The 27,098-nt window shown below is 42.0% G+C and overlaps 1 long non-coding RNA gene across 2 annotated transcripts in view; it reads left to right on the forward strand.

Annotated features, from left to right (window-relative positions):
• The first annotated feature begins 17,948 nt into the window (after positions 1 to 17,948).
• Positions 17,949 to 27,098, forward strand: part of LOC103794720 (uncharacterized) — a 94,519-nt gene continuing 85,369 nt past the window's right edge. The window contains exons 1-2 of one of the 2 annotated variants that reach the window (XR_008472961.2): positions 17,949 to 18,021; positions 18,176 to 18,706. This is a non-coding gene — a long non-coding RNA (uncharacterized LOC103794720). Of the gene's footprint in view, positions 18,707 to 27,098 lie in introns of both variants that reach the window. The other variant, XR_013527196.1, reaches the window with a different exon arrangement.

Here is a 27,098-nt window from a genome sequence, read left to right on the forward strand (position 1 = left end):
AATAATAATAGAAAAGGGGAGAGATGGAGGAAAAGGATCAGGAATCAAGTCAGGAATCAACTGGAGCAGTTCTACTTAATTCTGTTTTAACTTTTGGGTTTCTTGTAGCAGGTTTAGCTTTTGTGATCTTAAGTTTTGTTTTTGTTTTGTTTTTGATATTTCCAAAACTGCTGCTTAGCATTCTATCCACTATAGGGTTTCTTTCTACTACCATAAAACAATAGCAATAAAGATCATGGTAATGAAAAAATAAAACATTCTTAAGTCCACTTATACTAAGTGAAACCATCTTTGAGCAGTTTCCATGTACCAAGCCCTATGCCAGGTGTTCTACATGCATGATCCCATTTAATATTCCCAACCACCCTGTGAGGCAGGTGTCTTCATCATCTCCATTTGGCAGAAGAGGAAACTGAGGCTAAGGCAGATTGAACTGATCCATCCAAATAACCTAGCTAGTAAATTACAGATGGTAAGATGGAAGACTAGAGCCCATATGTGCCTAATTCCAAAGGCTGAGCTCTTAAATCCTTCCCTGAAATATGTCCTAGGCATGATTGTTCAAATTATGCTGAAAAATTTAGTGACAGCGCTGATTGTTCCCTCAAATGTCTCATTTATTGTTTGGCAGCTTTGTTGACAGATATAAACATGGAGCTACATAAACTGAGCCCACATCAGTCCCTCTATGCTTGAGAGTTGGCCCATTATTTTCACCTGCGATATGGAATAAGAACCAAGAGTTGTAGCTTTACATGCATTTAGATGTGAAATAAAGGCTTTTTCATTTGGATATGAAATAAAAGCTTGTTATTGGAGCTGGATCCTGCCTTTTGCTCACCAGGAGATTCTGGCTGGCTTGGAGCAGAAAGCCTTTGTTTTGAGGTAGCAACACCAATATTCTGTCTAGGAGAAGCTTCCTGCAGAAGTTTTCTCTTTTTCTTTGCTTTTTTTGACCCTCAGTAAGGTGCTACTTGACCTCTGTGGGAGATAGGGAATGCGAAATGAATGCACACAGATATCCCCTCCTCTGTAAGTTTTACTGGAAATGTTTTCAACTGGGTTCACTAGTGACTCCCAGTACACTGGGGTACTGGAATACAACAGGTTTTTACGAAATGGGTGATAGATGCTATATGCTCAGCATAGTGCTTGACACATGCTGCATGGTCTCAACATGTAGTCAGCTTCAGTAACTAGCTGATAAACAAATGTTAAAGAAGGCAACGGAATGAAGTTCTCATAGGCATATAAACTAGAAAAGCAACTGAGAATCCCTGTACTGCCATAGCCTGGATGGCAGAACAGGCATAGTCCGGAGCACTGACTATTCATTTAAAAGCATTGACTGAGCTCATGCTCTCTGCCAGCCCCTGAAGAGGAATGCCACAAAAATCCAAAGAGTATGACCTCCATGCTCAGTAGGTTCAAGTCTAACTGCACTGACAGGGAAGAGCAGTTTCCTGGGTACCTTTCTGAAAGTGTATGCAAAGTATGTTGGATCTGGCGGCCAACTGACAATAATAGTTTTCATTTATGAAGAGCTTCGTCCATGTGTCCATGCACAGCACTCTTCAAAGTGCTTAAGTGAATTAATTAATCTACTCCACTCTACAGATAGGAAACTAAGGCACAGAGCAGCTAGGAACCCCACCCTAGAGCATTATGAATCTAGATATCGCAGAAGAGGATTTGAACTCATCTGGAGAGAAATTTGAGCTTTTGCCATACTTTTATCTACGTCTAAGAAATACAATATGATAAAACACAATTGGAAGGCCAGGCATGGTGGCTCACACCTGTAATCCCATCACTTTGGGAGGCTGAGGAATTCAAGACCAGCCTGGCTAAATGGTGAAACCCCATCTCTACTAAAAGTACAAAAATTAGCTGGGTGTCGTGGTACAAAGGTGGCTGAGGAATGAGAATCGCTTGAATCTGGGAGATAAAGGTTGCCGTGAGCCGAGATTGTGCCACTGCACTCCAGCTTGGGTGACAGAACAAGACCATGTCTCAAAAATAAAAAAAATCTTCACATCAACCCCACCTATTAGCAATATTGCCCTCCTCCTTTTTTAAAATAAAAATATTAAAATATTAAAATTGGGGAAATACACACACACACACAAACATACACACACACACACACACACACACACACACACACTGTGTGCCTACCACGACTCTGTTCATGGGACAAAAACAATGGGGGAAAAATAGCACAATACTTAATCTCTAGGTAGGAAGGAGTTGATGATTTAGGTGACAGAGGGACAGACATGTAACCATGTGGTTATATTGTAGTGTGACATACATGAAGTAAAGACTAGTGATTTGAGGTTTGGTGACAGACAGACCTAAATCACTGATCCACCACATAGAAGCTGTGTGACCCGGGGCAGGTTACACTACTTAACCCTTCTGTTCCTACGTTTCATCATCTACTCTGGTACATCAAGGATACTGCAGACATTTGCCTCAGAGAATTATAATGGGATAAAATAAATTAATATGATGAATAGAAATGAATTGTCACACCATCAGTTAGTAAGCACTCAATTTGTGATGCCTATTATTATAATTGTTTTTAGTAATAAAAATATGGGTGAGATAAAAAAGAGAAGAAAGCAGAAGGGCAGCAGGGGGCCAGATCCAGAAGGGCCTGGAATGTCTCTTAAGATGTTGAGAAATACTGAAGTTTTTTATTCTAGGGATGGTAAAGATCAGAAATGAGTGAGGTGTAACTCTGCTACTCAGGGGATGGTGTGGTGGGTGGATTGAAGGGGAAAAGACTGGACCTTAGGAACCCATCATTAGAACATGGAGACTTTACCCTCAATTGTTTTGATGAATGTCAGAGATTCCTGATCTTGTTACAAAAGGAACTCAAAAATCAGGAGACATAGATACTATTGCCCTTTTTAGCTCTGTCCCACAAAGCATGGAGTGGGACTTTCAGGGCCAGAAACACAATCTGTTCTTTTTGAGAATTGGTAGCAACTGTGATGTCTCCTGTGGCCTGACCCAACAACTTGGGCTCCACTCATTTATCTCAATAGCTCAAGCACGAGATATATATAGAACTGTGGTGACAACAGGCAGAAGGTAATTTAATTTGAGCAAAAGCCCCAAGTGGAAGAGACAGGAGGTCCTTCTGAATGGAAATGCCTAACGTACATTTGGTTTTCTTCTTTTTTTTTTTTTAATTTTTGTATCCCTTAGCAAAGGCTCAGTCTCATCACGTATCAGGTTGTATTTGACCAAACACCAGAGGGAAAAGAGAAACAATCTAGGCCAGTGGTTATGAAAGGAAAAACGAACCTCTTCTGAAAAAAGAAAAAAAATACATGCGTCTTAGTCCCTTGGAGGGCTTGAAAGAGGAGAATAAGATTATTGGTAATTCTCATGCTATCATTCACTTCCTATGAACTGACAAGTCATTCTCTCCTAGATCCCCTAAACTCGCCCCAGAATATATTAGCCAGAGAACAAGGGGACAGGCTCACTTTGATTGTAATAAGTGTGTGTGTGTGTGTGTGTGTGTGTGTGTGTGCTTCTCTCCTTCTATTTTTTATCTAGATACTCTCTTTGCTTCCTCTGCAAATCACTACTCTGTCACCATTTCCTTTTTCCAAAAAATCTGGGGTTTAATTACATGTGTTATTGTTCCTGATATATAGAGACAAGCCAACCTGGGTGCAAATCCTGATTTTTACCACTTCTTGCATGCGTAGGCTTAAGCCTCATATAACCGTTGTTATCCTCAGTTTGTTAACATGCCAAATGGGAATAAAGATGCTTGCCTTCTCAGATTAGGATGAGGAGGGAGTTAGATGGTGGAGGCAGGCCATCAGTACATAGTAGGGGCTTTATAAATGCTATATCCCCACTCTGTGACTGCATGGTCCCAGCTGCCGTTGTGGGCTTCAAATCCTCCCACCATACTGTGCTCGTTGGCTTCTCCCTGTATGTATAGACCATGCAAGGGAGGTTTCTTGCCTCCGTATTCTCCCCTTTAATCCATCCACCACATCATCCATGAGTGACAGATGTAAAACTCATTTCTGATATCATCTCTTGCTGGAATAAGGAGCTCCAACATTTCCCAATTTTCATCTCCTTAAATCCTTTCCACCTTCCAAGTGTAGCTAAAACTCATTTCTACTGGAAGCCTTTTCTTACCAGAGCATCAACCAGTGTTTGCTAGTGCACTAAACTCCAGTAGGATTTCGGTCCCATAAGGGCCCCTTGGATATTGCCTAAGCATTCACAGGATGCCAGGTTGTGTGCTGGCATATACCTTCCATAAACCCTGCTTGACCCTGAGCAGAGTGGTGGTTGGATATTACAGGGCACAAACAGGTTTGGAGTTAGCCTAAGTCTGAGATTTCAGGGGAACCAGACATAATCAACACTGAATAAACTCCTTGGGAGGCAGTGACTTCCCAAACTGACCTGCCTTGATGGTCAGGGGCCTCCAATTCTGGGGCAAGAAGCTAGTTCAAGAGAAACATCCAGGGTTTGGGCTAGGCCTGCAATTGGATAGGTAATAATTTTAGCTTTGGTTGACAGATTCAGAACTGAGGTGTAGTTAAGTAGTCACCAAACCTAACTAATAACCAAAATCTCCTGGTGAGGGGCGCTTTGAAAAAGAGAGAAGTTCATGGATCCCAACCTTGAAGGACTTAATGAAACTCTTCTAAGTTATGAAGAGGAAGTACATATTTTTTGAAATTTACCTGGATGATCTGATCATTAAGTAGATGTGAGAAACACTGATAAAGCCCATTCACCTTATTCCATTGTGAGAGGAAGGAAATGGAGATCTCCACAATGTATTTTCTGTCGTCTCCAAGGATCCCCTCTATGTTATTGCCAATATTTCAGCATTTGAGGAATTCATTGCATTCATTATCCTAGAATCATCAGAAAAGAGGGCAGTGTTTCCTCTCTTATCATCTGTATTCTTTGGTGCACATACACTGTAGCAATTTCCCAGGTCCAGTTTCTGGCTAGGTATAGTTATGGAAGCCAGCATGTAGTGAGGAATCTGTGACTCAGACACTGAGCAAATTGCCTGACCTGCACTGCTTCACCAGGCAATGGACTTCCTCTGAGAGGCACTGTTCTTATCCTTATTTTACAGATGAACTTGCAACAAAGAAGTTAATTAATTGGCCTAAGATTCCATGGCTGGTAAGTGGCAAAGCCAGAACTTAAACTCCAATGGATTTACCCCAAAGGCTGTTCTCATGCATACTTTATTATGCTTCTGAATTTTAGCACATGTGTCTGAATATCTGTTGTCCAGTTCAAAGTTTTGACATGTAGCTTCACAGATCATACATAGCCACTTCCTCACATCATACTTTTTCCCTAAGACATTTAAAGTCTTCTTTCAAATAAATGATTTTTCTCGTTTCAAGAACATAATCTTGTTTCTACAAGTATAGTTTTGTGTGTGTTTTGAGGGGATGGTAAATTTATTAAAAAACATGCTTTTTGGACTTTTTTATTATATAACTAAGATCACACATCTTCCCACCCAGACAGGATATATAGACTGATATGCTGGTAAATATTTAACAACCGGCTCTGTATAGGTGAAATGGAGGAATAGATAGCCTTGATTCTCTTTGCAAAGTTCTATGGTGTAAATACTCCCACCATAGCTAATTTCAAGATACCAAAATGATGTCAATATATGTGGGATTGGAAAAAGATACTTACCATCAGCTCTCAGTAGAGAAATTATAGCATCTTTTCCTCTATTTTTTAAAATCTCTATTCTTGCTCACACATAAATCACATCAATTTTCCAGGTCCAATTTCTGGCTAAATGTAATCATTATAACCAACATTTATGGAGTGATCTCCGTGTTTCTAGCACTGTGCAAATCACTTGATACGGTTTTACAATACCATTTGTTGTATTTTAAACATCCGAGAGCATACTAAATAGGATTTCCAAACATGTTGCTCTTTAGTGACCAGCATACAGCCCACCAATCTTGATGAAGACAGGTTGAAATACAGGTAAAGGAGTGACTCTGGACATAGGCACAGCTCAGTCCTTGACCTTGCTCTATTACTGGGAGAGGTGTGACCTTGGTTAAAGCACTTAATTTCTCCTGGATCAGGAACATATGTCTAAACATGCTGACAACATAGAACTGTTAGGACAATTAAATAATAGACCATATATAAAATACTGGGCACATTACAGATGATCAATAAGTGCTAGCTATCGACCCCTGCTCCCTTCATGAATCATTTATATTTTCTCATCCTGCATTGCCTTCTTTCTTATGCTCAAGTGATCTGCACTTGCTCTTCACTCAGGGCTCACATTGTTTGTTTCTTAGTTGTGTTATATGCCCCCTTACGATAGCCTGTAATTTCTCTGTGTTTGTGTGATTCTATTGTCATCCTTCAAGGCTTCCTTTCTAAGCCTCTAGGCTTTTCTACTTTGTGTTACTACTTTATTTCTTAGACTATAACTTTCTCAGTTATGCATTTTTCCTTCTTCTGGGATGTGTGCTCTATCACCAGAGGGACTCTCAATCTCAACTCTTTGCTATTCCCTCCATTAATTTCTTAGAATACTCCTCCTCATTTCCCCTCTGTGGATTTGAGACAAAGCCGTCTTTACTGATGTGTGTTCTGTTTGCTTCTCTATACAAGAGCAGCCTTCGCCGTCCTCTTTATTTCTTGTATCTTGTACATTCCTGGCTTCTGCCTACCCTCTCCCGCAACTCCCAAGTTCTCCCACTGCCTCAACCTAAAATCTTCTGCCTTTTCTTTTTTGCCATTTCTTCCCAAAGGACTTCCATATCCTTCTTCAGTCAGCCTATTATTTTTCTTTCTCTTTCATATTTTCCTGAAACTGCTCCAGCTGAGTATATTTTCCCTTTCATGATGCAAAAGACTCAGAGGCAATTTGTATTGATATCTCTATTCACACCGTAAGGGTAACATTTATTTTTGAGGCTGTGTAGCTCAGCTCTTGTCACTAAGGTAGAAAAACAAAACAAAACAAACACTTCTGCCTCCACACTGAAATCTCTTTAATGAGTGCCTGCACCTCATGACAGGGTGGGGCCGTGGAAAGTACACAGACCTTGACCGAGTTTTGGATTCAGCTGTCACAGCCACGTGATCCTTGAGCAATGGAATTCACCTGCTTCAACCTCAGTTTTCCCATCAATAAAATGGGGTAGCAGCACAGTACAGGGGCTTTGGAAACAGACAGATCAGTGTCCAATTACTGGCTCATTTTAATAGCTATGCTATAATATCAATTGTAGATCACCCACTTCCTGTCGATGACAAGAGCTTCTTTGTCCATGTTATAGTCAGGTAAATCTCAGTACTGAAGGGAGGATTCGGCAAGATTGTGTGTGTAAAATAACCCATGGTCTAGGCCTTCATAAGCAATCAGGACTGGAATTTCTTATTATTGGGATACTTTTAGCTTTCTTAGGAGTGACATGGCCTCTTACACATGTCTGACTTTGCTTATGCTGCTCTCTACACCCAGAATGTCCTCTCACTTCCTTCTGAAGTGTCTTCCATGTCTCTTTTTTGGGATCTTTTGCAAAACCTTCTCCAATCACCCTATTTTGCTAAATAGAATCAATCACTCCCCACTACTTGTTCTCAGAGGTCTCTGTCCATGTTCTGTTTCTAGGTCTAATCACCTGATTTTGTAGCTTTCAGTTTACGTACAGGGCACTTCCCACACACCAACCTGAACTATGAGCTTCTAGAGAGCTGAACTATGCCTTCTTTTCTCAATCTCTCAGGACCAGACTCAACCCCTAACAAATAGTGAGTGCTCAATATATATTTGCTACTAAATGGAAGAATCAATGAGGACGAATGGGAGATGCTCACTATTAGACTGTAATGAGTGAATGAATGAGGAAAAATCCCAGTTTCTATAATTAGGCCATATGGCAGGGACATATGCACAGGTCATCTAGGGAACCCCAGTGTGTAGGATCGGGTCAGAATTCGCTTAACAACCAATTTTGTTTGTTTCTTCCTACTTGTTTCCTAGTATAAAATAGATAGGATTTTTTTTTTCTTTAATCTCCAGAGTTGAATGGTTCCAGCATAAAAGACAAGAACAATATAGGGCAGGAAGACTAGCAAGTCCGTAGAGCAATCTGTTTATTTGGCTCCCTTAAGCAGTAATTCCCAGACAATCTGAAGTTTTGACACCTTATCAACTTTCATCTTTTTCTCATATTCATACTTATTTTCTTGTACTTATTCTTATGAAAATAATACAAGAAACAGTAAAGTATAATGTTGTTTCTGTTTCAAGTGAACTAAAATTACAATGCCTTTCTACTGGCCTTTTCTTTGCTGATATTTTTGTGGGCAAGACCAGCATCTATCTTACTACAATGTATCAGACTTTTACCTGTTTCTGGAAACATGATTTAATTTGTGAAACAAAACAGTTCAGGTATACACTCAATAAGCATTTATTGAATGCAACGTACATTCTAGATACCACATGACATATCGAGAATAACATAAAGTGATGACTTGGAAGACAGTCTTGAAACACCAGTCGGGGGATTGGCATTTCAGTCTGTAACACCACCTCATATTCACTCTGTAATTTGGGGCATGTCATGTGGACTCCCTGAGTCTCAGTTTGCACATCTCGGAAACGGGCATGAAAAAGTTGCCTTCTCTCTATCTCACAGGGTTATTGCAAAGCTCAAATGAAGTAGTGTACTCAAGAGCTTTGAAAACTGAAAAGTGTCATGGAATTGCACAGAATGACGTTAAGAGTTTGGGGTTTTTATTTTTTACACTGGATATCATGAGACTCATTGTGAGGAAACTGGTGTAAATCAAGCATGAGACTAGAAAATGAAAGCTGTAAAATGGGTCCTGAGATGATTCCTTGAGTTCCAACTCCGGTGCAAATTAATCAGTTCGTCTCTGCTGTCTGAGACTCGCTTTCCTTGCCTTATGAAATGAGGTAGCCAGAGAAGCTAAGCTCCAAAGACCCTTCTAGCTTGACAGCATTCTTCTGTGGTTCTATGAAAATGAATTCTGCTCACCTGAATTTTGTAGTAAGTTATGTTTGGAACTCTACACACCTGGAAAGGAGAGAGAGCAGGACAAGATTCAGTTCGTTAGGCCTGGGAGCACAGTTGATGGATGAAGAACTCTAGAATAGAGGAGTTCCAAGTCTAAGGGCAGAGAAGGCTGAGTTCCAGGCCTATCTTTCCCTAGGCACCTTTCCCCTTATGAATTCCTTTTGGTCCACCAAAAAAAAAAATGAATGCATTATTTTAAGACTGTTTTGAAATAAAGATAAATGCAATGCAAAATTAACTCTGTATTTTTCTTTTGATATCAAAAATTTAAAACTTATCGTGGCTCTCTGAAAATATCGTGGATTTTAGGCACTATACCTACCATACCTAAAGGGTAAGTTGGCCTGTTAGATTCTCCTAAAAGCAATGGAGCATTTTACTCAAAGATCATGTAGTCTGCCAGTCACTGAAGCTCTACTTTCTTCTAGAGCATGATTTCTCAGCCTCGGCACTACTGACATATGTGCTGGATAATTATTTGCTGTACAGAGCTGTCCTGTCCATTGTAGGATGTTGAAGAGCATTCTTGGCCTCTATTCACTAGATGCTGGTAGCACACTTGCCTTGGTTGTGACAACCAAAATGTCTTCAGATAGTGCCAAGCATCTCCTGGGAAGCAAAATGATCCTCATTTGAGAACCGTTATTCTAGAATATTTTTCTAGATTATGTTCCACTTTATGCTGAGCTTTCATGATCTTCTGGGGCAAGAGCTCCTTATAATACACTTGGTATATACTGAAGTCCTTACACAGACCTATAGGTGCTCGCTAATCTTGCTCTGGCTTCGTTTTCTATATTCTCCCTGTCACCCATGCAGCTCCAGCCTCAATGACCTCTTTGCTGTACCTAGGACCTGCCAGATACGCTATTACTACCTAGGGCCTTTGAAATGGGTCTTCCCACTTCCTGGAACATGTTTCCCTCAGATAATCCATTAGTATAACTTAATTACCTTTTTCACTTCTTGGTTTTAATATTACCTTTATAATGAGGCCTACACACTCTTTTAAAGTTTATAATCCTGTCCCCTGGCATTCCTCCTTTCCTTTTTCTCTCTTTTTCTCCATAGATCTTTAAATGGATTTAACCTATGGAAATGTTCCATAGCTTATCACCTTCTAACATACCATATGATTTACATTATGTAATTTTTTGCATAATAATATACTTATTTGTATCTATCATTTACTGTTTTCCTCCCTCTGTTAGAATATAAACTCTACAAGGACAGGGATCTTTGTTTTGTTTATTTTGTTCATGAATGTATCTACAACTATGACATAGTAGATGTTCAATAAATATGAACTGGATCGAATTGAATTGAATCGAATTGAGGTAGCTCCCTCTGAATTTGAATAGGCCCCTGGGAACTTATTTCTTCTTCTGTCCCCAAACTTGCATCTCTGCGTCTCCCTTGTCATGAGACCATTCCTTCTACAGTGGAGTTTTGTGTCTCTTCCTAATACCCTTTTACCCTTTGTGAACATATTTCTGCTTGTTTGTGCCCCCTCTGTTTCCCTTTTGTTCCTCGGCTCCCTGGAACAGGAGAGGGGAAACTTGGGTGCCTGGTTTTGAAACAGCTGATTATTCACTTTCTATAGCTGTTCTATCTGTGAAAAAGAAGGATTCAAAAGAGAATTGAGAAAGCCAAGACCTTGTCATCTTTATGGACACAAAGAATGACCGAGAGAACAGAGGAGCCCTTTCAATCTTCTCGTAGGGAATTATTTACCGCTGGAGCTGCTGAATACAAAGGCCAAGGTAGAGGGTTATTATGTCCTCCTCTCAAAGCCAGTGGGGAGAGGCAGCCAAGGAGTCTTTGCAGCTGGGGTTGGCATGTGGGGACACCAGGAGCCCACGTCTTGCCGAAGAGACAGCCCTTGCTGACCCAGTTTTAGCACAACATCGCCTGACACAGCACTGCAGTCCACAACTTTAATAACTTGGTGACACACAAAGCGGTTTTGATGCAAAGTGGAGCTGACAGAGCAGGGGAGGGAAGGCTCTGCTTCTCACTGAGCTGCGTGGGGAATCCACTCAAGGTGACTGCAACCTTCCCAGCCTAGTGACAGTTTGAGTCTGCTCTTGCAAACAAGGAAGGCTGATTTGTTTTCCAGGATGGCAGACATAGGGGTGGGAGACAGTGAGTGGAAGCTACTTGGAAGGACTGGTTGATACAGACTGTCCCTTACACCTTTGCAGTATGTCCCTAACATCCCTGCTCCTCATCATCCCTCCAGCCCCTGCCTTAATTCGGGCCTCCTTCACCTGGACTATTGGAGCAGTTGCATAATATTTTCCAGGCTCGTGCCCTCCACTCCATCTTGATTATAGCCAGCAGAGTGAACTTCCAAATGTATATCAATAATTGTGTCACTTTCCACCTCAAATCCTTCCATGGACCCCAATTCCTGCAAATACATATATAATAATGTAAAACACAGGTCTCTTTGCTCGGTCTGTAAGCTACAGTTTTAACTTCTCCACTCAGTTCAGCATACTCCTCACCACTTCTGGCCACAGCCACCGCTGTATTCTGGAACTCCAGTTTTCTCTTTGCAAATGATTAAACACGCATCATATTTTTTATTCCCTGATGTCCTGGTGTATGTACTCATGCAACGCCTACTTGAATGCTCCTATGCTGGGGGACTCTCTTATCTCACATGACAGCCTTTTCTTATGTTGAACAGCCTTAAAGCTCTGCATATGTTTTCCTATGAAACACAAACTCTGCTCCATAACTTTTGTTTTCCCCCTGCACCTACTCTCTGGAGTCCTGAAGAAAATGTTCTAACCCAGGACTGTTTTTGAGAAATGAATTTAGAAAAACACACCTTTTGAGCTTCTCATCTGTGCCAGAAGTTCTAGGTCCTTTAACTATTTTTGATAAGGTAAGATTTCCCCCATCCCAGCCCTTCCATTTCCCCTTTCCACACCTACCTCATGTATTCAAGATTTTCCTTCGGAGCAACCAAGGAAAGTTGAACATTGTTCATTTGAAGGTAATCATAACAATAAGCACCATTAATAATAACATTAGCAACTGTTTTTGCATGTGGAAATAGATGTTTTGACCTAGATTGTGTGATTTGAATTATTCATACTAAAGTATTTCATCCATGGCAATATGGGTACACAAAGTAAAACAGCCCCTTGTCTGCCCATGTTCCATAGTCTGGGGAAGGGTGGTTGTTCTGTAAGCAACAGTTACAACTTAGTGTAATTAGTCATGATGGACCTATTTGAACATAAAAGAAGCATCCATAACCGAGTATGAGGAAACTTGAAGGAAGCCAGGAATTGAGAGAAGCACTGCAGAGAAATCACTGTCGACGTGGAGACTTAGGGGATAATAAGAATCACTCAGGGGAAGGAAGTGGGCAAGGACGTTCCAGGAGGCATGAACAGCAAGAGCAAAGGCACAGAGATAAGCCAGCACAGAGTATTCAGTGACCTCAAAGGTTTTTCCGGTTCCTTTCCAGGGCAGTGTATATTAAGAGGCCGATCCTGTGTCCAGAGTGCAGTTCAAATGGAGTTCCAGAGGGGGAGAGATTACTGGGGCTTGAAATTGTCAGGACAATTTCCCTGGAGGTGGACGGTCCAGAGGTGGGCCTGGAAGGAAGAACACATTATCGATAGCAGAGAGGAGGGGAGATGGATATCTATATGCTAATATGTCCGCACACATACATCTGCTTCATATGCATTTAAACCTTAATTTGACTTTCACTTGCCTTCCACTTTGGTTTCCATGGTAACCCTGGCCACTTATTTTTCTTTTAACCTCCTTTTCATTGTTTCAGAATGAGGTGAGTTGCGTGAGGGTTAACCGGGAGGGGGAAGACAAGAGAATTTAAAGCAATTATTTGGATTTTTTTTAAAGAAAACTGCCAACTTTGCAATTTAATGCAAACTGTCTCTGGTATATTTGCCCTGAAGGATGCTGTAGGGAGAAACAGGAGCCAGAATCCTTTTCGTCCCCTCCTCCCTGACTTCTATTATTACCGTGCACTTACTGCTAATACAGCATCTAAACTTGCAATCTCGGTAACTATGGCAATAAAATAGGTGAGATTCCCTTCCATTATGACTTGAATTGTTAGGTCTTTGCAAAGAGCATGTGCGTTTGCACAGGGGAGGAGGACGTTGCACTCTGGGGGAAAATAGTTATTTCAAGTCCCTGCGGGGAGTTGTCTGTCAGTCCACATCCACATGGAGAATTATCACTGTGCCTGTGCCAGAGGATGCAAAAATAGGGTTGCGGCCTGGCCATTGCAGTGCACATTCAGAGCTAGCAAAACATGCCTGTGACAGCCTGTAGAGTGTGAAGGTCTAGGCTGCACTGAGCCTAAAAGAGATGGCAGGTAGGAAGCAAGAAGCGGAGAGTCTCATCCAGGGGCCAGCAAACTTTTTCTCTAAAGGGCTAAATAGTAAGTATTTTAGTCTTTGAGGACCACACAGTCTCTGTTGAACCTATTCAACTCTGCGGTTGCAGCAAAAAAGCATCTACGGATAAAATGTAAATGACTGGGCATCCTGTGTTTCAATAAATTTTATTTATGAACACTGATGACTGAATTTGGAATACTCTTCACGTGTCATGAAATGGTGTTGTTCTTTTGATTTTTTCTCTCAACCCTTAAAAAATGTGAAAGAACTTGTCATTCATGGGCTGCACAGAAACAGGTGGTGAGCTGGATTTGGCCCGTAGGCCATAGTTTGCAATTCCTCATTTAATCTATGCAACTAACTGTGCATGCTACAATGGTAGATTTTCTAATTATTATTACCTGTGCTCGTTTATCATTATTACTATATTATTGCTACATTAGTAGCATTAAATACTGCTACTGTTATTGGCAGTGATTTTTATCATTTATTATGTGTCAAGTACTATATTAAGCTCTAAATATATAACCTTATTTAATCACCACCAAAAGCTACGATAAATAAGAAAAACAAGGCTCACAGATTGAGTTGCTCAAGGTCATATAGCTAGTAAGAATGGCTGACATTTAGATCCAGGGTCTTTCTGACTCTTACAGACATAGCATGGCTTTTCTTCTCATCAACATTCCAGCCTTCTGACCTGGGAGAGTCTCTATGTCCAACGGGTTCTGTCAAGCCCTGTTCTCGGAGGCCTGGGCCATCAAACCTAATGGTCCACTGTGGAATAGGTTCCAGGACTTTCAAGAACTTCCCTAGTGAAATGATTGCAATGAGGCAATGTCGACAAGAATTCACTTGGAACCGACTTTTGCCAGCCTAGCTCCCAGACCTCCCAATAAACCCTGTTGGTCCTAGTCTCTGACTTGCCCTTTGCTTTGGACTACATAGGGCCACATTCTCACTCACTATCTCCTGTCTACAGCTGTGCCCTTAGCATTCCAGCCTGCCTCTACTACCTTTCTGGCTTGCCCTGCCGTTGCCTCCTCGTTGCCTTTGCTGATCTGCCTTGATGCTGACAGTTTAGTCCATGGTCCATAGACATTTTTCACCAACCTGCTATTCTCAAGCTCCCACTCCCCATCTCCCACCTGCTTTAGGCTCTTTAAGGAGAAGTTCTGGGAACTTGAGAGCTCAGTGGGGAGAGAAAAATGCTCCATTGCTTTAGGGAGGGAATCACTGTCTTCTAAGCTGTAAAGAAGAAGATTTTAATTACTAGGTAGAGTCACATAGGGAAAAACTAGGAACCATGAGTAGAATTTATGAAGTAGCCAATTTCTCTTATACATTTCTTATTCTAGGTCACTAAATATACCTTCTGCCATGGGCAACTGTGATATCATAGAAAAAGATTGCCTGGTGAACTAGGATTCTGGATTCAGGGTTTTAGTCTCTTCAATTTTACTAGTTAACCACTGTCCCACTGCTCTTTCGGCTTGAGGAAAGTGACTCTATGACTGTGAAATTTGAAGTTTGGCCACAGCTGGCCTTGATTTTCTTGGCAGGCTGTGTGACCTTGGAAAAATCAGATTCCCTTCTCTGGGCCCTGGTTTTCCCATCTGTGTGAAGAAATCCTCTCCAGCTCCAGAGACTGCCGACTACAGCCCTTTCTGCTCTTCTCCTGAGGAACAGGCACATCTGGTTTTTTGGATCCATTACTCTGCAAACCTTTAAGAGATTTTCTCTCCCTCTTAGTCCCTTGGAATTACTACAGCTCTTTCTCTGGAAATAGCATTAGCCAGGCTCTGTGCTAAGCAAATGCATTTAGCTTCTCCCTATCTGATTTCTCTTCTTCTCATTTGTCAGCAAAGGAGAAACTTCCCAGCTATTAATCAAACTCCTGGCTGTGGATAGCTTTAATTGCAGAAGCCATTGCTGGATGAGGAATGAACTTTTCCAAAGAAAGCCGGCTGCCTTGCACAGAAGAGAAACAATTAATTACCTGCTTCTCTGGTCCCCAACAGGGATGCAGATGAACTAACGATATTGTTTCTGGCACTGAATTCTCTCTTCCCAAGGTGGAGGAGAGCTAATACAAACTCAGACAGCATTGATAAAGCTAGAATGCTCAAGTAGAAGTTTAGCTATAAGGCTCTGGTGGGACAGAAAGTCAGCTTCTGTACGGCATCTTTAAGGTAGAGACTGACAAGCTCTATACTTTATTCAGGGGAGTGTTTGGGACATGCCTAAAAGCCATACTCTGAGGAAGAATCTAGTGTAACAGAGAAGTTGAATAAAGTGAGGGAATGGGTGCAATTTTTAAAAATTTGCTTACATCACTGATTAAAGAGATTAGTTGTATTTTGTGTAGCCTAGTGGACAGAGCTAGAATTGTGGGTAGAATTTACAGTTTCATAGAAAGTTATATCTGGAACTCAGAATTGTATGCCCATGGAGAGAGATGTTTTTCCAAATGTAGTTAATCTCTTGTCTCTAGAGATATTCAAGAACCACTGCAGATGTTGCTAGAAAAATCTTTGTATTAGATGGGAAGTTTATTAAAAGAATCTTGAATAGGTCACTTCCCATTCTTAGGGTCCTTGTCTTACTATTTTCTTTGGCTTACAGCAAAGCTTTCAATCTGGTAGATGACATAGGAGGAGTGGGTGGGAGGAAGGCAAACTGGCCCCAAGATGACAGTCTGTTTGAATAAAAGCCATGTATTGGAAAGCTATGGGAGCTAACCTTGGAATACTTTTTTTTTTTTTTGAGACGGAGTTTCGCTCTTGTTACCCAGGCTGGAGTGCAATGGCACGATCTCAGCTCACCGCAACCTCCGCCTCCTGGGTTCAGACAATTCTCCTGCCTCAGCCTCCTGAGTAGCTGGGATTATAGGCATGTGCCACAATGCCCAGCTAATTTTTTGTATTTTTAGTAGAGATGGGTCACCATGTTGACCAGGATGGTGTTGATCTCTTGACCTCGTGATCCACCCACCTCGGCCTCCCAAAGTGCTGGGATTACAGGCTTGAGCCACCGCTCCCAGACTTGGAATACTTACTTTTTTAAAAAAATCTTCAATTTCCACAGGGATATGATAGTTATGATATTCTCTCCGGAACTTGGTGCTAGAATCTATGCTGTTTTCTCTATATCCCCAATAAGCTAACAGATACCTGGCATAGGGAAAATGTTACATCATGTGTGAAATGATCCAACATTTACTTTGGATTGAGTAAATTTTAAACTTTCACTTCTGGTGTGAGTCCTGGGAAGCAATGTTTTATAGTTATGAAGGGAATGAACCTCAGTGAGACTGCCCTGAGCCTAGAGCTTAACTCCTTATTTACTAGGTCAGCAAATTTCGTCAGGTGGCAAAAAGTCAGTGCCTCAGTTTCCCCATCTATAAAATGAAGCTACATTCATATATCCCATGGCACTGTCATGAAGATTTAACAAGGTTATAAATGCAAAGTGTTTGCAGCAAGGATTATAGCCGGTTACTTTTTTCACTACTTGAAATGTGCCAATAACTTTTCTGTGCATTTCACACATATTATTTATTTTAAGTCTCATATGACACTGAAGAACTGAGAGGTTAACTGATGTACCTAAGGTCACACAGTGAGGAAATGGTAGCACTGGGACTCTGAGCTATTGATCACTGTTTGCCTAAGCTTGATCAGCATTGGCTATCATTTGTGTTTTACTTTTGCCTCATCCTATCTCTCAATACATGCTAGCTTCTACTCGTTGCTCTTCTTCATTCCTTGGCTATAGGTGTGACTACATGTATTACTTCTCTACTGCACCATGAGTTTCCAGAGCTCTGACATCAACCTTGTTTGATTTCTTAGTACTTTTTCTGTAAAGCCTTGTATGGCCTTTGCTTTTGATAGATGCTGTTCATATGCTGGGTGATAAATGAAATAAATGATTCTCCCTTATTTAATGGAGCCATGCTGTATGGAAGTGGACTGTGGATCTGTGCTCAGGTTCCGGTTTCTTTAGAGCACTGGATTAAAGCCTTACCTTGGTCAACTTTTTTTCTTTTCTTTCTTATCTTATTTTTTGGTTTATCTGTTTACTTACTTATTTACAGGCAGAAAGGCATGTTGAAAAACACCAGGGCTGTATTTGGGTAATCCAGTCCTCAGCACTACAGGAGCTGTTAACTTGGGAAAGTCACCTAACGTTTCTGGGCTTTGATTTTCCTATCTGTGATGTAAGCAAATGAAAACCTGTTTTTGAAGATTCGTCAATGACATTGAGGAAGCGAATTATCTGGGGAACCTTTAGGGATGAATACTTCCCACATTTACTTGTCAATCTGCAAAACTCCCAAGGAGAAAATATGTGGTTTATTCTAACAAGCCACTACTGTTCTTGTCAGTGACTTCCCCTCTTAATTGCCCCGCTTCGGGTTTACTTCAGTTCCTGGTAAGACCAAGACTTCCATCTTTCACTGAATTACCTTTCCTTGAAGTCAGAATGTAGTGCATCAGGTATGAGGTGGGGAGGCGCTTAATGTCTTCATCATGGTCTTTTCAGTTGCTTGACCTATTTTTAAAATTTTTCTTTACTTTTTTTTTTTCTTTGCTTGAAGCATTTTTCAGTCTTTCTTTTCTTTGCTGTCCTTTCTTCTCTGGTGTCTATCAGGCTCTCTCAACAGCTTCAAATGGAAAACTTTGAAGTAAGTGAACTTAAAAGAAGAACTGAAAACTCAGCCTGATGCCCCGAAGTCCCGTGGGCAGCCTAGCCACAGTCACCTGGTGGAACTCATTAGCGCAGGCCGTTCTCATCAGCGCCACGGAAGACGGAAACGCCGGGGTTCCTGGCTCTGAGCCTCTGGAGCGCCAGCACCTTCGCGGGGCTACGCGGGGCTCGGGGAGCGGCGGCCACGGCTTCTGCGCGCTCGCTCGCTCACTCATTCACAGGGTCTGGGCAGCCCCGCGGGGACCCGGCTCTGCGCGCAGCGCATTGTGCAGCTGGCGCGGCCGCGCAAATGACATCTGAGCCTCCTTTCAAGCCGCCGGCTGCTTTCAAAAGTGTGTTTTGAAAGGTTGGACTCCCCTGACTCCGCACTGGAGAACGGAACTCGGCTTTTTATTAGAGGACGGCCTGGGACACGTGCCCGCCTCTGCGGCTCGCGCCTGCGTTGATGGGAGAATGAAAAGCAGACTTTGTCTGGTGGGTGTTCCTGAGCACGGTTTCCATTCCTTTATTTACACAAGAAATGTTCCGGCTCCTGGAGTTCTCACTGGCCGCTGGGAGATGAATGGGCTATTTGAAGTGAGAACATTGAAGGTGTTTCGTTGGGGAAGATATATATATATATATACACGCACTATGTGTGTGTGTGTGTGTGTGTGTGTGTGTGTGTGTGTGTGTAGTTTTCCTCCTCGCTTTCAAAACTCGATGATAATCATTTTACTTAGGGAACAGATTGGGGTGAGGAAGAACGTAAGAATACATGTAGAATTAAACAGGATGTTCCCTACACTGTTCGAGGTTTGGAAATCCCATTTCTGTTAGAAAAGGGAAAGATTCACAGCTACAAAACCTTTCCTTTTCTTCTTTTGCCCCGGGTTTTTGGTCTCTGCAGGAAAGGAGGTAGGAAGATTCAGTGGTGAGAATGTAGGCTCTGTAACCACACAGCTGGGGTCTGGATTTTCTGCAGTGACCTAAGGTTGTGAAGGTGTCCAGCTCATAGCAACCCTCCTGTCTTTTCCTTCAAGGAGGCAGCACCAGAGGATAGACCTTAGAGTTTGTATTTGTGCTTCTTCTGACTCCTGTTTTTTTTTTTTAATCACATCATTGATTTATGATTGACATATTAGAAGCTGTACATATATAATGTATATCAGTGGCCCCCAACCTTTTTGGCACCAGAAACTGGCTTTGTGGAAGACAATTTTTTCATGGACTGGGGTGAGTGGGGGCAGGGGATGGTTTTGGGGATGATTCCAGCACATTACACTTATTGTGCACTTTCTATTATTATTAAATTGTAATATATAATGAAATAATTATACAACTCACCATAATGTAGAATCAGTAACAGCCCTGAGTTTGTTTTCCTGCAATTAGACGGTCCCATCTGGGGGTGGTAGGAGACAGTGACAGATCATCAGGCATTAGATTCTCATAAGGAGTGTGCAACCTAGATCCATTGCATGTGCAGTTTTCAGAAGGATTCATGCTCCTATGAGAATCTGATGCTGCAGCTGATCTGACAGGAGGCAGAGCTCAGGTGGTAATGCGAGCAGTGGGGAGTGGCTGTAAATAAGGATGAAGTTTCACTTGCTCCCTGGCCATTCACCTCCTGCTGTATGGCCTGGTCCCTAACAGGCCACAGAGACAGGTACCAGTTTGTGGTGGTGGATGAGGGTGGGGTTGGGGATCCCCTGATGTGTGCGACTCAGTGACTTTGGGGATAAGTATACAGGTGTGAAACCATCACCACCATCAATTGCGTAAACATATCCATCACCTCCCAACATTTTCTCCCACCCACAGATATTATTATTATTTGTGGTATGACCACTTAGTATAATACCTCTTCTTTTAGTAAATTTTAAATATACAATATGATATTGTTAGCTAGAGGATCTCGACAACATGGAGGGACCTGGAGGACATTATGCTAAGTGAAATAAGTCTCTGAATCCTTGCACAAAGGCTGAGTTTCTAACAGTTCGCAGATCACCAGTGCTTTCCTTCACACTGGCTCTCATTGGTGGAGCTTGTCTGTGCTATACCCATCTTCATATCCTTACAGTAATATTCTTACATACTTTGATAAACCCAGCTTTGTAAAAGCCACCCCTGTCATATTGAGCAGCTTCTGTTTTAGAAGCATGGTTCAGCCCACAGGAAATCCAAAAGCATTCAGCACTGTACTGTGTTAAAGAGAAAATGCTGGTACTCTGCTCCAGGACGACTTATTTGGAAGGATGATTACTTATTCAGGGCTTTATAGGAGGATTATCAATGAATCAGTATGATCCTGGAAGAGCATATTGACAAAAACTTTCCCAGAAAGGGAGTACAGATTTAATGCAACAGTCCTTGAGAGAGGTCTTATTATTCCCTTCTTACAAGAAAGTAGTATTTAGGATCTGTGTGAATTCTCAAGGCAGCACAGAAAGTAGTGAAGCCAGAAAATAAGACGTAGGTTTTCTGACTTTAAGTGGATGCTCTTTCCGCAATACCATACATGGTGAATTTTCATCCTTTGTATGCCCACCCCTCTTCCTGTCTAGAACTCTATCTCTTAATTCGTTCTCTCAAAGTTTTGTGCCCAGAATCCTTATAGAGCTGTGACAGGCAGTCTTGGGCAGACAGCCCACTGGGTACCCTGCGATGAATAGTACAGTTTCCATTCTCACAAATAGGCCATGTTATGTACCAAAAACCTATTCCCTTTAGCAGGAGGAAACTGTTAATTACAGTCGCTCATGGGCTCTGTGTTCCAAAAAGATCCAGTGCATGGCTCTGTGTCTAGCCCAGCCCAGCAGAGAAAGGCTAAATTGTGTTTGAAAGCCTTACAAGGGGAAATTTAATTGAGGCATAAAATGTCTGCCTTTGGTCTTCCCAGGACCTGTGGTTCTCTCATTACCTGTATCCTGTTCCTGATGACACAAGTTGGAATAAAGCCTGCAGTGAGTCCTGTGCCAAAGGCACCAAGCAGGATGTTATAGCTGCCACCGTCCCCTTCTTTTCACCAGGACAGAACACTCTGCCTGTGTATATTTATCAGTGGGATACATTTGAAGCAGCCTCAAACCTGATCTCTGCATTCATTTCCCTGTCTTATAAAACAAGCCTGTGTCCCAGCTTTCAAATACCTCTGTGAAATTTTTTACTCTTCCCTTCAAAAACTGTGCACACTGCTCCAACATGCACCTCCAGTACAATTCTCTCATACTTATTTCAAACCCTGGCCTCAACTGCATGAATCACTGATTTAACAGCTGGATTTCAGTGTTTTGCAATATGTCACCTTCACTCACTCACTCATTCATTCACTTACTCTGTCCTTCACTCATTTACCTGTGCATTTCTTTAATCATTCACTCATTGGTTTGTCCCATTTTAGTCTTCAGTTGACTAGACCAAGGAGATAAGAATTAATGTGAAAATATACGGATAGAGAGGGCTGAAACAGTGGTCTTTCTGCAAAACCCTGAGAAGTGTTCACGCAGAGGTTATGTGAAGGTCCAAGGTAGTATAATGTCCAAGTCAGCTTAGTGTAGCACAATGAAGTTAGGTTTGGAAGTGAAAGATCTCAGCATTCTTACTTAGCAGTATATGACTTTGGGCAAGATATATGACTGCTGTGAGCCTTGCTGTTTTCATTTATAAGAGGGAGGTGCTAATGTCTATCTTGCAGAATAATCTTGGGAAAGGGGGTAATATGTGTAAGTACTTAGCATGGAGCCTGGTACACCATTGCTGAGGTTGGCATTATCATTATTATGACTGCTGCAGCTGTTCATTCATGAAGGAAAAGGTTGGTGGGGACCCAGATGGATAGAAGATGAGGTCCTGCTTCCTCTGGGGAATCATGGATACTCTAATGCTTTTATGAGTGAAAATCTGGAAACGGACTTTCCTTGAGGAAGCCTTCAGCAGGAAATCAAATTGCTGCTTTTCTCAATTTCTCCTTCATCAGCCCCTGTAAGAAAGTTGGAAGCTCCTGTCTACAGGACAGTGGGGGTGATTTCTGGAAAGTGAGAAAAACAGGTGAGAGTGTGCATGATGGCAGCAACACACGGCCAGGTGAGCAATGTCTCACTTCCTGCCCTCCATCATGGGACGCAGTCCCTATTTAAACAATTTTGTTCATTGATTGTTCACTCATCTATTTATATCATATTTATGTTTGACCTTCTAATCTCTACTGGGGGGCCTACACAGGTTTGCACTGCGTTATCCCCCTTTCTGCCACTGTATTTCTTAGATAGTTTTAAATATCATTATTGTATCAGTCCACTTTCAAGCAGCTGATAAAGACACACCCAAGACAGGGTAATTTACCAAAAGAAGAGGTTTAATTGGATATACAGTTCCATGTGGCTTGGAAAGCATCACAATCATAGTGAAAGGCAAGAAGGAACAAGTCACATCTTACATGGATGTCAGCAGGCAAAGAGAGAGCCTGTGCAGGAAAACTCCCCCTTATAATAACCATCAAATCTCAGGAGACTTACTTACTATCTTAACAACAGCATGGGAAAGACCTGCCCCCATGATGCAATTACTTTCCACCAGGTCCCCCTCATGACTCCTGGGAATTATGGGAGCTAAAATTCAAGATGAGATTTGGGTGGGAACACAGCCAAACCTTATCAATGATGATGATGATGATTTTTTAGACAGAATCTCATTGTTACCCAAGCTGGTGTGCAGTGGTGCAGTTTCAGCTCACTACAAGCTCTCCCTTTCAAGCTCAAGTAATCTTCCAACCACAGCCTCTCAAGTAGCTGCAACCACAGATGTGTGCCACCAGAACCAGTTAATTAATTAATTTATTTATTGGTAGAGACAAGTTTTCACCATTATGCCCAGGCTGGTCTTAAACTCTTGAACTCGAGCAATCCACCTGCCTCAGCCTCCCAAAGTCCTGGGATTACAGGCATGAGCCACTGCATCCCGCCTAAAATTTTATTATCTCTCCCCCTCCACCACCTGAAGCAGCTCTCCTCTATTCAGGTATGTGATTCTAGGAAATCTAATATGTAAAATAGATAAGTGGTTTGCTTTAGTTGAAGTGAAAGATGAACTCACGAAGCCTGCCTACTCAGGCTTCTCTAGTTCTGCCCCCCTGCCCTATGCAGCATTACAGGGATTCCTGATACCTCCCTTTAGTACAGAAATTAAATAACTGAAGACATCACAAGGCTGTTGACAATGCACAAGGCAACCCTGTTTCATCAGATAGGCTGGAATATCAACTGTTTGCACCAACATGTTCAACAGCAAGGGTTAATATATTTATCACTTACACAAAAGGATCAGTTTTGTGGAAAAAGCATGGGGTGTGGGATATGGGATGCAGGAGGAATAAGGAAGGCATGGGGAAGTATGCTGTCACACCGCTTGTCTCATAGAATTGTCAGATAATCCTGTGATTTTAGGAAAGTGTCACCACCACCATCACTGTTCTCATTTTTTGGACTAGGAAACTGCAGCTCAGAGAAGTCACCCAGCTGAGAGGTGACCAGGCTGAAATTTGCATTCTGGTCTTTGAACTCTTCCTCTCACAAGCACCGCAGGGCTTCCCACACCTCCCCTTTCTCCTCCATGAATGTTCTATCAACTATCTTTCCTCTACAAGCATGGAAGGAGGCATGATCCTAACAATGTGCTCCCTGACCATCAGAATGGCCACTTCCTCTTCCCTTCCTGCTCATTATCTCCTTATCTTCATCTGTGACTGACAGATTAGTGTGTGTTTCAGGAAGATAAATGTCTCTCAGATCTGACAGAGCTGCCTCATCTTGGGAGGGAAGCTTGCAATGTCCTGCCTAGATCTAATCAGACAGGAAGATCCAAAGGGTATGACCTTCCTCTTCCCTCAGCCTTCAAGGGTTGAGGCTACAAAAAGCAGAGCCAAATGTGGCTGAGGAGGGAGCTTCCACAACCAGGGCCAATCACCTCCTTAGCCAACTGCAATTTGGAGTCAGGCAAGCTGGGATTTATTATCTGAGACTGCTTTTTTTATCTTTCCCTCATAACCCTCCTCTCAAGTGAAAAAAGAATCTCTGCAGAAGGAGAGGAAAATGATGGTTTACTGGCAGTCAGTGCGAAGGTCAGCTAATCCATCTGATGAGTATTAACTTACACTGTGCCATGAACTTCTCATTTAGGTTTGGAAGTGCATGAAAATCCCCAAAGACAAGAAGCCACAGATAATGGCATCTCTCCTTGTTATTTGAGCAGTACTTTGCAGTTAAAAACAAAAAAGCTTTATTACACATTATCTTATTTGATTCTCACAATAATTATCTCAGGCAATCCTGAGATTTTCAGTCCCATTTTACAGAGGGAGAAACTGAGGCTCATAGTGGCAATGTGACTTGCCTAAAATCACACAGCTATAAAGTAACAGAACCAAAATTTAAATCCAGCTCTTCTGACTCAGATGTAGGAATATTACTAGTCTCATCAGTGGTCAATTTTAGGAGAGTGATCATCTCTATAGTCTTGAGATTTATATTTGCTAAGGATGGAGTTTTGAGGTTGTTTCTTGTAGGTTTCTTTAGTGAAAATTTAATAGAATATGACATGTAGCATTTTTGAAGGAATTGAAGGTTCTTTGTTTTTGTTTTGCCAATTAACCTCCAACATGTTGTCTCAATTTGCCATAGGGAACAGAAAATAGCACATGCATTTTGAAAAATATCATGGTCACATTTATACAGAGTAAAATTTTAAACTTTGAGGAAAACTGAAGTTAGTCAAACTTTTCTGGGGAATTAGTTTCTCATAAGGCAATCTCCTGTAAGTGAAAAGGAATTCAATACATCGGTGGGTAGGTTGGGACAGAAGAGAGGTATATGAGAAGAAGAAAGAGTTTACACCAGTGAGGAATGATGTCACCAAGCTCAATTGCCATTTTCCTCACTGCATTTTAGAAGTGCCCTCTGTCAGTGCTACTCGAGTGCTGTAGGACCCCCAGCTCCTCTCCTGCCCATTCCCAAGTATATTGATTCAGCATCAGGTTAGTCTCAAAGTGTGGCTCTGGACATGTCATTAAAGGCCCTGCATGTACACTCTCCATGGCTCCCATTGCTGCTGGATAAAGTTAAAGCATCTTAGCCAAGTATTTAAGGAACATAACATCTTGGCCCTAATTAACCTTTCCAAATTTATCTGCTAGAACTGCCATTCTTCACGCAAAGCCGCTCTTCTTATTTCCCTGGCCCTTACCCGCCTTTACCACTTTGTTCACTCCATCATCCATCCATATCCTCACCTCAGGGAATCCTAGCCTGCTTCAGCTTTTGCCTCCTCCTTCCACACACCTGGAGTGACTGGAGGCCAGCATGCAGCTTAGTCCCAAGCTATTTGATGCATCACAAAGTGAACAAGAGGCAGGATGGCAAGCAGAGCATTTTGTACCTATCAAGGTTGTGTGCCTGTTCCCTAATGACCTAGCTCTAGGGCTCCTGAATTTTCCTAAAAGGAAGACATTCACCTGGGGCCTCAAATGTCATCCCTGTGTCCTTATCTAAATAACCTGCCCAGCTTGACAGTACTGCAGGACTGAGCCTCACTTGATGTCTCAGTGTCCTGCCTCCTGTTGCCAATGGACCATATTCCTCTTCTGGAATACTAGACGGCTGATGAGTAAGTGATAATTTCCTACTTGGTCTCCTAATACTGACTCCTTTTTTATTTGTATTTTTATTTTTTTGAGGCAGAGTCTCACTCTGTTGCTCAGGCTAGAATGCAGTGGCGAGATTTTAGCTCACTGCAACCTCTGCCTCCTGGATTCAAGCGATTCAACCACTTGTTGGCATTGACTAGCTATCCAACCTCAGTGTCCCAGCCTGCTGCATTGGACTTTTAGCTTGCTGTTGCCATCAGTCCAAAAGCCATACGTCTATGAAGCCTTCCATGATCTCAATCATATCTGATTTTCCCTCCAAGCTTCTTTCTTGGCAGAACTACCACCACCTAGAATTATGGTCAAATGTGGTGGTGAGATGCTGAATACTAGTGCAGGAAATAAACAGCCCTCATATATGCTGTTTGCTGTTTTCTTAAGATCCCCACTGTGGCGGATCTGAAGCTACTACCCTAGTTGGAAAAGAGAGGCACAATGGGCTATCACTAGCTAGTAGTATGAACTGGCCCCAGTACCACCTTGTTACATGTGTCCTAACCTCATCTTCCATTCTGTCTCCTACTTTATTACAGCCACATTGGATTTCTTTCACTCTTGAATGTGAAATACTCTCATGCAGCATATTAGCCCCTTCTAATTCTCCTAAAAGAGCATACCTAAGACTAGGTAATTTATAAAGGAAAGAGGTTTAATTGTCTCACAGTTCCACATGGCTAGGGAGGCCTCACAATCATGGCAGATGAAGGAAGAGCAAAGTCACAGCTTACATGGCAACAGGTAAGAGACCATGTGCAGGGAACTTCCCTTTATAAAACCATCAGATCTCATGAGACTTATTCACTATCATGAGACTGGCATGGGAAAGACCTGTCCCCATAATTCAATTACCTCCCACAAGGTCCCTCCCACAACATGTGGGAATTATGGGAACTCCAATTCAAGATGAGATTTGGGTGGGGACACAGCCAAACCATATCACACAGCTCTGGGCATTTGCAAATGTCATTTCTCTGTCGGTCACATTCCCCTTGCCCAACGCCTGAAGTCCTTACCTTTTATCTATCTAGTATTCATTTTTCTACCTCTGCTTGAATATTATTTCTGCCCCTGGTTGACTATCATTTTCACTAGGAAATCCTCATCACTCCTCCCAGACTGAGTTAAGTAACACTGTTGTCTTGACACCTCTTTGTATAGTTAAAATTTGACTGTGTTTTCAAGGGC

The sequence above is a fragment of the Callithrix jacchus genome, chromosome 1 (genome assembly GCF_049354715.1).
Source record: "Callithrix jacchus isolate 240 chromosome 1, calJac240_pri, whole genome shotgun sequence".
Taxonomy (NCBI): domain Eukaryota; kingdom Metazoa; phylum Chordata; class Mammalia; order Primates; family Cebidae; genus Callithrix; species Callithrix jacchus.